At 39.5% G+C, this 10,661-nt stretch overlaps 1 non-coding gene across 1 annotated transcript; it reads left to right on the top strand.

Annotated features, from left to right (window-relative positions):
• The first annotated feature begins 3,256 nt into the window (after positions 1–3,256).
• Positions 3,257–3,360, top strand: LOC123577583. Its single transcript, XR_006701941.1, has one exon. It is a non-coding gene; the product is annotated as a U6 spliceosomal RNA (small nuclear RNA).
• The last annotated feature ends 7,301 nt before the right edge of the window (positions 3,361–10,661 follow it).

Here is a 10,661-nt window from a genome sequence, read left to right as displayed (position 1 = left end):
TTACTTATTTACTTATTTATTTAAAGTTTATTTACCTATCCTGGGAGAGAGAGGGGGACAGAGGGAGAGAGAGAGGGAGAGAGGGAGAGAGGGAGAGAGAGAGAATCCCAAGCAGGTTCTGCGCTGATAGTGTGGAGACTAATGTGGGGCTCAATCCCATAAACTGTGAGATCATGACCTGAGCTGAAGTCAGATACTTAACCAACTGAGCCACCCAGGCACCCCTAATTATTATTATTAAAAATGCAATAACCATTAATAATTTTCTAAACGGATTCCTTTGAGGAATATTCTTTAGAGGTATACCCTTGGTCATCCTTGTAAATGTATATAGCCAATTAAGCATTTTCTTTTTTTTCTTTACCTATTTGTATTTATTTATTTTTTAATATAATTTATTGTCAAGTTACCTAACATACAGTGTATTCAGTGTGCTTATGGTTTTGGGGGTAGATTCCCATGATTCATTGCTTATATACAACACCCAGTGCTCATCCCAATAAGTCCCCTCCTTAATACCCATCACCCATTCTCCCCTCTCCACGCCCTCCCCCACCATGAACCCTCAGTTTGTTCTCTGTATTTAAGAGTCTCTTATGGTTTGCCTCTCTCTCTGTTTTAAACTATTTTTTCTCCTTCCCTACCCCTATGGTATGTTAGGTTTTATATTAACAATGTTTTCCATTGTTAGTGGAAATTAACAATTTCATTACATTACAATACCATTACATCCTCACTAGAGATGGTTAGATCAGGAAAATACAAAAACAAAAACAAATAACAACAGCAACAACAACAACAAACCTGACAAGCATTTTATAGATATCTGCCTAGCCTTTCTGATCTGGAAGGCATTATACAGGTTAATGTCCTGGATATAAAATAATATAATCAACTATATCTACCTTCATTTGACGTTTAATAATCTTGGCGAGACAAAGCACAATAATTAACCATAGAAAATTAGCAAAGGCAACAAATGGCAGAGAAATTCAAGAGGGGAGGATCCATATAGGTATAGGCTAGGAGGAACATCTCGAGAGGATGGTATTAAAAGAAATAAGAACATAAGAGACAGACAGACTTTGGCCTCTGTTTTTCTCATCCATGAAGGTCTCGGGAAAATACAAGAGTATCAAATCAAATGACTTGCAAAGAAGGTGCCAGAAAATTTTGCAGTAAGAAAATGTTGCAATGGAGTTTCTTAAAGACAGAAGAAAGGAAGGGCCTGAACCAATTGGAAACTAAGAACTCAGTCTCACTGCTGATTAAGAATTTTCTAAGACTGAGTAGATGGAGTCATGGAGGCTTCCCAGTGGCTCACTGGAGAAGCTCAGGGCTCGATATGTTATGAACCTCAACATTATCATCAGAAATGTGGCTTCTTTTCTGAGATAGAAGCACCTTGCTGATACTTTCTGAGACTGGACACAAGCTCAATATTCACGAGTGTCTCCCGGAATATCTGTTTAGTGCTAAGCAAAAGAAGGGCTAGAAAAGGTGATGTGTAAATCAAATCTCTGCATACCAAAGTCTACTTGAAATGCACAAAGAGGGGTCATTATTCAAAAGAACTTTGTAATAAATCCTTATGAAAAACAAGTAAGGGGTTTTTGAGATTGTCCCAGCTCCACCATCGTCTGGCTGTGGGACTTGGAATAAGTCATTTCAACCCACTGAAGCTTGTAAGGACTCCATATTATAGATGAAGAGACTCTTTCCTCTGCTTCTCCCAAAAGATTGAAGCAAACCTCAAATAAGTTACAGTCTGTGATATTGCTTTGCAAACTGTAAAATGGTGAACCACTTCAATTTCATGTAGACGTTTATTTTTATCCACTAGGTTGTTTACAACGAGACTGTTTCCTACTAAGCGAAGTCACTTTTATAAGTTAAGACACATTTAAATTTTGCCAACATTGTATAATTTCACCCAATTATTTCAGCCTTCTGTGTTCCTGACATGGTACCACTGAATTAAATTTGGAGCAAGAGCTCAAGACCTAAACGCTGTGAGTCAGTCCCTTCACCTTGAAAACACAAGGAAAATTATGTCAGAACAATTTGCTCCATAGAATGTTGGCACAATGGAACAGGCTAATGAACGGGAAGGCATATTTAAGTGAATACTATTATGCTGTTGATTTATAGGGAAACAATGTTAATTCTCTTTTTCTTCCTCTAGTTATAAATTTGAGTTGAACTTTGCGTTTACATGAGGAAGGCACATCTTGGCTAGAATTTACATCACTTAGAACCTCTTCCCATTCCCAACCACACATTCTCCAGCATGTATTTATTTGTGAAAGAACCTCGTAGAACATCTTCATGAAAAGAGAAGACGGGCGCCTGGGTGGCTCAGTCGGTTAAGCATCCAACTTTGACTCAGATCATGATCTCATGATGTTCAGTTTGTGAGTTCGAACCCCACTTCAGGTTCTCAGCTCTCAACACAGAGCCTGCTTCAGTTCCTCTGTCTCCCTCTCTTTGCCTCTCCCCTGATTGTGTGTGCACTCTCTCCCTCTCTCTCAAAAATAAATAAACATTTTTAATTAAAAAAAAAAAAAAAAAAAGAAAACCAAATAAATGCTAGGGATTGTCCCACCTTTACTATTTTCTGAGTATAGGAAAACAGACAAAAATCTCCCATGCTGCCATTTATCTATCAGGGACAGTGATAAAATTCTACAACTCACAGGATCTCTTCTAAATAAAACCTATATGTTTATGCTTTGAGGTTTCCAGGAAGTAAGGAACTCAAATAGTGATTATTCTTAATAGTGTTCTATTAAGCTAGTTCCAGACTGTTTGGTCCCTGGCAGGAATTACTTGATGAAAAGGATGAACCTAGGAGAGTTCTAGCATATCAACAGTCTAATTGCTTTATAAGTGCTGTAATGTAGTTTCAGGAAGCGATAGAATCCAATGAGCCCTCAAAGTGAAAAGAGCTACTGTCTATCCCCTCCCCTTTCCCTCTGATTAAGCTCCTTGACCATGGGTTAGCTGGAGGCTCAGTGTTCACAACAAACCTATCCAAACTTCTATTTCATGTCTTAGTATCTTCCAGACAAAAAATGTGCCCCAAACAGCATGTCTGGTTCTTCTTCGTGATGAATTTCAATGTTTTGTCTTTAGTCTCAAATATCTGCCTGTGTGTGAATCTGTGTTTGATTTTAGAAAGAAAGAAAGAAAGAAAGAAAGAAAGAAAGAAAGAAAGAAAGAAAGAAAGAAAGAAAAGAGAGAAAGAAAAAGTCTTGCACTCACTTCAGCAGATCATATACTAAAATTGGAAGGATACAGAGATACATATGGCCCCTGCACAAGGATGAAACAGAAATCCGTGAAATGTTCCATATTCCTCCAGGAGATCAGCACCTTTGGGAACCCCCTTCACTCTCTTTCTGAAAAAGCTGTTCTTAGGAAAAGACATGATAAACTCATTCACTCTCAAAAAAAAAAAAAAAAAGTCTATGATCCAAAACTGCCAAATACCATAAACTGAAATGAAGGATAAGACACCAAGTAGAGCCAAAGCCCACACATCTATCATGGAGACAGGGGGCAATGATTAAGCACCTTGACATGTTACTTTCAGGATAATCACAACAATCCCTGATAATGAAAGAGCATAGTGTGCAGAGACCTCGAAATCCATTCCTTTTCTCCTTTGTTCAGTCAACCTATGAATCGCCCCTCCTGTCTCAGACACTGTTCTAGGTTCTAGGCTGCAGTGGTGATAAATACATTAGCAAGGTCAGTGCTTTCTGGAAGCTTAAAGTGTAACTAGACCAATTGAGGAGGTAGGGGCAATACACGAATGAACGCACAAGAAAATACCGGTGGCAAGAGCTGAGAGGAAACCAAACAGGCTGATGAGATTTGCTCCCCCATCAAAAGCCCATGAAATGGAGCCCCACGCTGAGAGCATGGAGCTTGCTTGTGATTCTCTCTCTCTCTCTCTCTCTCTCTCTCTGTCTCTCTCTCTCTCCTTCTCTCTCCTTCTCTCTCCCTCTCTCCCCCCACCTCATGTGTGCACGCAGTCTCTCTCTCTCAAAATGAATAAACCTAAAAAAAAAAAAAAAGAGGCCAGTTATAGGCCTCAATTTACAAGGTTGTTTTGAAGTTTTATTATTATTTTTTATTTTTTTTAACATTTATTTATTTTTGAGACAGAGAGAGACAGAGCATGAACGGGGGAGGGTCACAGAGAGGGAGACACAGAATCTGAAACAGGCTCCAGGCTCTGAGCTGTCAGCACAGGGCCCCATGCGGGGCTCGAACTCACCGACCACAAGATCATGACCTGAGCTGAAGTCGGCTGCTTCACCGACTGAGCCACCCAGGCGCCCCTGTTTTGAAGTTCTAGAAAGATAACTTAATTCATGCAGCATAGGACCTGGCACATAATAGGCAGTGAATACGTCTTAGATATCATTATCATTATGACACGTCCCAAGAAATTCAGCTCATAATAAAATAAGATGGACAGGAAAACAAAACTTGCAAGAAATCAGCAACTGTTTTGCTCATAGTTTTTAGAACTTTCTTTTGCCAATGGCTGTAAAGTAGTGAGAGGGAATCTATTCCTAATTACAATATTTTCTTTATATCATTTTATTAAGAAAAAAATTACCTCAGGGGCACCTGCGTGGCTCCGTCGCTTAAGTGTCAGACTCTTGGTTTCGGCTCAGGTCATGATCTCACAGTTCATGAGATCGAGCCCCGCATCAGGCTCTGCACAGACAGACTGGAGCCTACGTGGGATCCTCTCTCTCTGCCCTCTCTCTCTCTTTCACTCTCTCTCTCTCAAAATAAATAAGTAAACTTAAAAAAAATGACCTCAAACTCATTCATAAGTATTGAAGAAATATTTAAGAAATATTAATTTGTGGAGGAACTTCTGTATTGGCTTGTTTAGGATTGCCATGTAGTCTGTCCAGCTTTGTTTACACTGAATGCATTGCTACAACATCCAGAATTTTGCCTATTTTAACCCGTGCTGTCTCTCCCCATTCCCCAATTTCTAAATACACGGTATCTCTTCCAATTGTGTGGTCAGTGTTTACCAGGCTTGTTATGGCAATTATTTCTGTGTCTATCTGGATTCCTGACCTCAAGGAACACTCGCCAGAGAAATGAAGACAAGCCTCATGGATGTGTGCAACCACCATAGAAAGTCGCTTTGTCCCTTCCACAGCATAGGGTTAAATAAATGCTTGACACAGGAATAGTGTTTTCTCTCCAGGGAGTGAACAGAGTGATGAGAAATTATGCCGGAGCTCAAAGGGCCTTTTAGATACCTTCACTATGCCCTTTTATTGATCAAAAGGGATATGAATTGTTTTTCTTCCTTGAGCCCAGGGTCTAGAGAGTTCTCCTGTATTTTACAGTAATATTCCTGACTTGTGAATACAAATGTAGGTTTCTGGTTGGTGACAAGGTAACTCCGTCGAAACTTTAAATCAGCAAGGATTTTTTTTTTCTGAACCATATTGAACGGGGACCTTGAATGGATTTCTCTGTTTCTATGAGCATTAAACCAGGAGAGCATCTTCCATTAGTTAGTTTATTCTACTGATTGCTTGTGGGTGTTGCTAAGAAGCAAGCAGACAAACTGGCTGAGTGTTTCTTTCTGCTTTGCTTCTTTTGTTCTGTGTCTCCTATTTATTGTATTTGTTTAATGTGGTACCTACTAACGATATTGCAGCAAATCAGCTTTGATTGAAAACTCCTGCAGACCCATATTTGCCTAAATACAGTCATTTATCTAACATCTTTCCTCAGAAAGGAAGAAAATGAGGGAATGTGTGCTCAGTTAACCCCCAACCTCGGTATCTTTCTGCTTTAACAGTGCAGTTAATAACTGCTGTGGGAGCAAGGTTACGGTGGGGGGAGCAGTTCTATTTGCAGCATCTTCAAAACCCACATTATAATGATCCATTCTACCAGGTCCCTAGGCCTTGAACCTGCCTACCTCCCTGAAAGTGCACAGCCTTTCCACGCTGCAATCCTCAAGGACTGCCAATGGACTACAGATTGGCTTTCTACCCTATTAGCAGTTAGAGAAAAGCCAGGCTTTCTTCTCAGCCTACACACTCCCTACCTTAAGACTCATTTTTAATCAATTACATTTTACCTTAAACTTTGAAATTTTGCAGCTAAACTGCCGTGTAGAGTCAGAAGCTAAGGAAGCAGTTTACATCATGAAAGTTAGTCAGAAATCGATGTTCTGTACAGATACCATCAACCCTATTAATATCTACTAGCATCATATAAATCTTAGTTAATGGGTTGTCTAATCTGTATACTTTTGCAGTGTGTTCTAGTCTAAAGTGGTGCCCTGGCAGCATTTTCTCTTGTCGGAGCAACATCAGCCATATAGACCTTTCCAGTCCAGTAGGACAACCCCCGCCCCCCCCCCCCCCCCCACAAACCTTTATACACAGAGCATGGCCACCACCATCTAAAATGGTTTGGATTAATAGTTTTTTCGTTAAGATCCAATAAACCAGCTTCTAGGTCCACGCAAGCTTCTTACAGCAAAAGCTCAATGTTGCCATTCATCATTGCCACTAGAGAACCAGAAACTCCATTTGTTTTCTCTGCTGCTGACAAATGTAATTTATAGGCTTTAAAGACCTAATTATTTTCTGCAATGCAGGATTAAATCTGAACACTTCTTACTGGTGGGGTGAAAGAGGTAGTAGATATCTTGGAAATCTGGGGCCTCTCAACGCGATGCCTCAGATTCTCAGGTGAGAGGAATTAATGGGGCTAAAATTACAAGTTCAGGCCAATACAAAAGGAGGACAAAAAATATTGTTCTTATATAACCAGTGCCCTGGAAGCATTTACTGCTGGTGCTCATTACAGTCCCCTCATACCTTTTTGGAACATCTGTCCCTTGATGTCCGTGTTGCTTTGAATCTTGTCTAGCTCCTTTTCAGGAGGGCTGATTTGCCTGCCATCACAGACAGCTAGAATACCTGGAAGTTTACTTTCTTCTCCCTCCCCAGGCATTCCTTAGCCAATGACTAATTGGTCAGAGGAAATTAAAACCTATTCTCCCTTGCCTTGATGATTCAGAATGGACTCGGTTATAATTCACATCCCAGAGTTCCTCTGCAGGATGACTGGGCCTGCTTCTTTGGCTGAAATAGCTTCCTTGCTTGGTCTCCTTCCCTTTCCTTGTCTTTGATTCTCCATTTTGACAGGTCTCTCTGAAGAGCACTTCCTAAAGAAATCACTTGACCATCTATCATAGTCTCAGAACCTGCTTTTGGGCCTCCTCCTCCAAAATACCCACCAGCTAGCCCCATTATGGACAAAGTGCCAGTGAGACACTGAACAGGAATGTTGGAGGGATATTGTCCAAAAGACAGTCAGCAATGACAATAAGTACTCACAATCTGAGTTGTACCCGATTTAGAGTTTAAAATTGGCCACGGAGAAAGTTGGTTTGATATGTGAGAGCTTCCTGGAGAAGCCAACTTTTGGTCTCATTTGGGTCTACATTTCCTGCACCTGGGCTATTATCTAAGAAGTGGGCTGGCTAGCACAGCATTGCTCAAACACAATGTCAGGAACCACCTGATTTCCTAAAACAGCAAGTGCGAGCACATTCCCTGGCCTTGAAGATCTCCTGATCTTTCTTTATCTCCCACCTAGCTAAATTTGATTTCTACATGATCCAGCTTGTGTCCTCTATGCCCCAATCTTTTTTGGCTCTTTGCCCCCAAAATAGTTCCACTTCATTCCAACCTCAGTATCTTTGTTCATAGCTTTTGTCTACGTAAAATGTTCTCAATTTCTGCCAGCCACTAATCCACCATAATTTAATTTTGATCTTCAGCTCTCATCTTTAATTCTTCTAGCATATATACATCTCTTCCTTCCTCATTGGCAAAAACTCCTTTGCCAATTTCTTACCCTCCAAGATTGTAAACTTCTTCAAAGTAGAAAACACCTGTCTCTTGTTTTCTTTCCTTTACTGATGAGCATAAGGATGTTAACACCAGTCATGTTTTAAAAGTACAGTTACATCTATAATATTATTTATAAATATATACTAAATGATATAAATACTTACATTTATATTTGTATAAACTATTTATGCACATAGCCTGGAACGAAAAATCTGGCTTTTATGGAGTTTTCCAGAATTATAATCTGAAGATTATGGGAATTGTCTTCAAGAAATACAGCTTACACTAGAACATAAAGAAGGGCTAGATAGACCTAGGAGATAAACCTGATTCCACTGAATTATCTACTCTTCCACTTTATCCTGAGCCTGATGCCTAAAATCTATCCTTTCTCATGCATAACTTGGGGATAATCACTGTGTTCTTCTGGTGTAGTGCTCCTGAGCTGGGTAACACATTGAGCCATCTACATTAATAATGACTCCCTCATGGGGGCCCTTGGGTGGCTCAGTCGGTTAAGCATCTGACTTCAGTTCAGATCATGATCTCACAGTTTGTGAGTTCAAGCCCAGCATCAGGCTCTGTGCTGACAGCTCAGAGCCTGCTTCAGATTCTGTGTCTCCCTCTCTCTCTCCTCTTACCCTGCTCATGCTCTGTCTCTCTCTCCTTCAAAAATAAATAAAACATTAAAAAATTTTGTTTTTAAAAATGACTCCTTTATGTGTTCATCATTCTTCTCCAATATGAAAACCTCACAAGACAACTTACCAAGTGAACAGACTTGACTTTCAGGCACAGCAGTCTTGTCATGTGAGGATTTTCTCCCCCAAAATGTTGCCTACATTCCCGGTGTTATTTAATTGGGAAACACTTTACTTCTGTTTTCTTTTGATTCTTGATTAGCTTCATTTCAGAAAACCAAGTTAGGAATGAGTGTGCTAATTTAAGATGTCAGGCCACTGGGGAATTCATTAGAGACCAAGAAATGGACTCAAATAACATCAAACATTTTTTTAAATCTCCTCCACCTCTTAAACTGCAGGAAGTAAAAGTCTAGCTAAATCCTTTTGTAGGTCACTTGAACTTAAACTGCAAGGCTAGAAGGGAAACTTATCAGAAGCATTAATGAGCCGACAATATTTATCTACAAACAAACTGAGAGCAAGGAAATTGATCAAGTTCATCATTCCAATTCCTTTTTCACTCTGTTCACATTGAGAATACTGGTTTCTAATTTTAGGGGTGCATTACTATACCATGAAAAGTTTGTATCTTGTTTGTCTTGGATGACTTCACCATGTCTCTAATTTTCTTGTCTAGAAAGTAGAGGAAATCATATCTGATGATTTCCTTCCCTTCTTGGTTCTACTGAGAGAGACCGGTTTTTAAAACTTTCATTTTAAGCAATAAAATATTCTCATAACTTTAAATATAATAAGAAAATGTCAAGGAATTATGGTGTGCTCTGATAGTCTTGGATGACAGCTACTATTTAAATATGAATTTCCCCTCCTAGATTTTCTGTACCTTTATATTGTTGTGGCGAAATATATTTCTCATGTAGGAGACTGCAGTATATGCCTGCTTTTTATATGTGAGGAGAAGCAATTAAGAATTTTATATTATTTTATAAAGACTGTACTTTATCATTCTGAAAAAATATATATATAGATGTGGTGTGAGCACATTGCATCATTTTAAATGATGGCAACTATCTCTCAGTAACTTGTTTTGGGGAAGCCAAGCAATATTTTAAAATGTTATATGTGCTCTTTGGCAAAGTGAGCTGATGACGACAGTGACCCTAACACCGGTTATGACCACAGACTAAGCTGCTTAGTCCCACACCAGTTGTGGAGGTACGAGGAAGTTCAAATGATGGCCGAGGACGATTTTGAAGTGTCCCCAACTTCAAAATTTAAAAAGAGCCAATATTTGCTGAGCACCTGCTATCCACCAGCTTTTATGGTTTATCTCACTTGATTCCTGCAACACTCCTATGAAACAATTACGGTGATTATCCCTATTTATGTAAGAGGAAATGAGGCCCCCACAGGTAATTATTTGTTTAAAGTGTCATTGCCAGCAAAGGTCTGTGTGAGACTCCAAACTAAGCTGTATGACACTACACATTTCTCTCCCCTAACTACTGGAGGGGGGGCTTCTCATGAGCAGCTGTGTTTCACCCACCTACAGAGTAAAGGAGTCAGATGTTCTACACGCGGGACTGTATTATACAAAACATGTATCTACCCTTACATCTTAGTTTAGGGGATGTTCCATTTTAGCAGCAGAAAAGTATCTGTTACTTAGAATGTCAGGGAGGGGGCTGGTGAAAAGTAAGAACAACTCAGGACATAAGGAGATGGGGGAAGAACAGCAAGCAAGTATCTCTTGGCCAATTTCTTATCTGGAATAGAGAAGTCAGTTTGAGGTGTATATGAAACAAACTTTCCAGAACATACTGATCCAATAAGGGGAAGGAGAATCGGTGACTATTGGATAAGTTGACTTATCAAGTTCAATATTTATACCTGAGGAACTTCCATACCCTTAAGCATTCTCTTCTGCTCGTGTTCCTTTTACATTGTCATTAGATGCAGATATGGCAGAGGTAACCATTTCTGAACAAGGCCCTGAAAGATATTAATGAGATACATCAAAAATGGTTATTTGTTTTATCATTTACCCTTTAGCTAAGGAAGGAAAACCTCTGTATAAAATGAGTGTTCCATT

Source organism: Leopardus geoffroyi, chromosome D2 (assembly GCF_018350155.1).
Source record: "Leopardus geoffroyi isolate Oge1 chromosome D2, O.geoffroyi_Oge1_pat1.0, whole genome shotgun sequence".
In the NCBI taxonomy this organism is placed as follows: Eukaryota; Metazoa; Chordata; class Mammalia; order Carnivora; family Felidae; genus Leopardus; species Leopardus geoffroyi.
The sequence above is the reverse complement of the archived record's forward strand: the minus strand, read 5'-3'. Positions and strand labels throughout refer to the sequence as shown.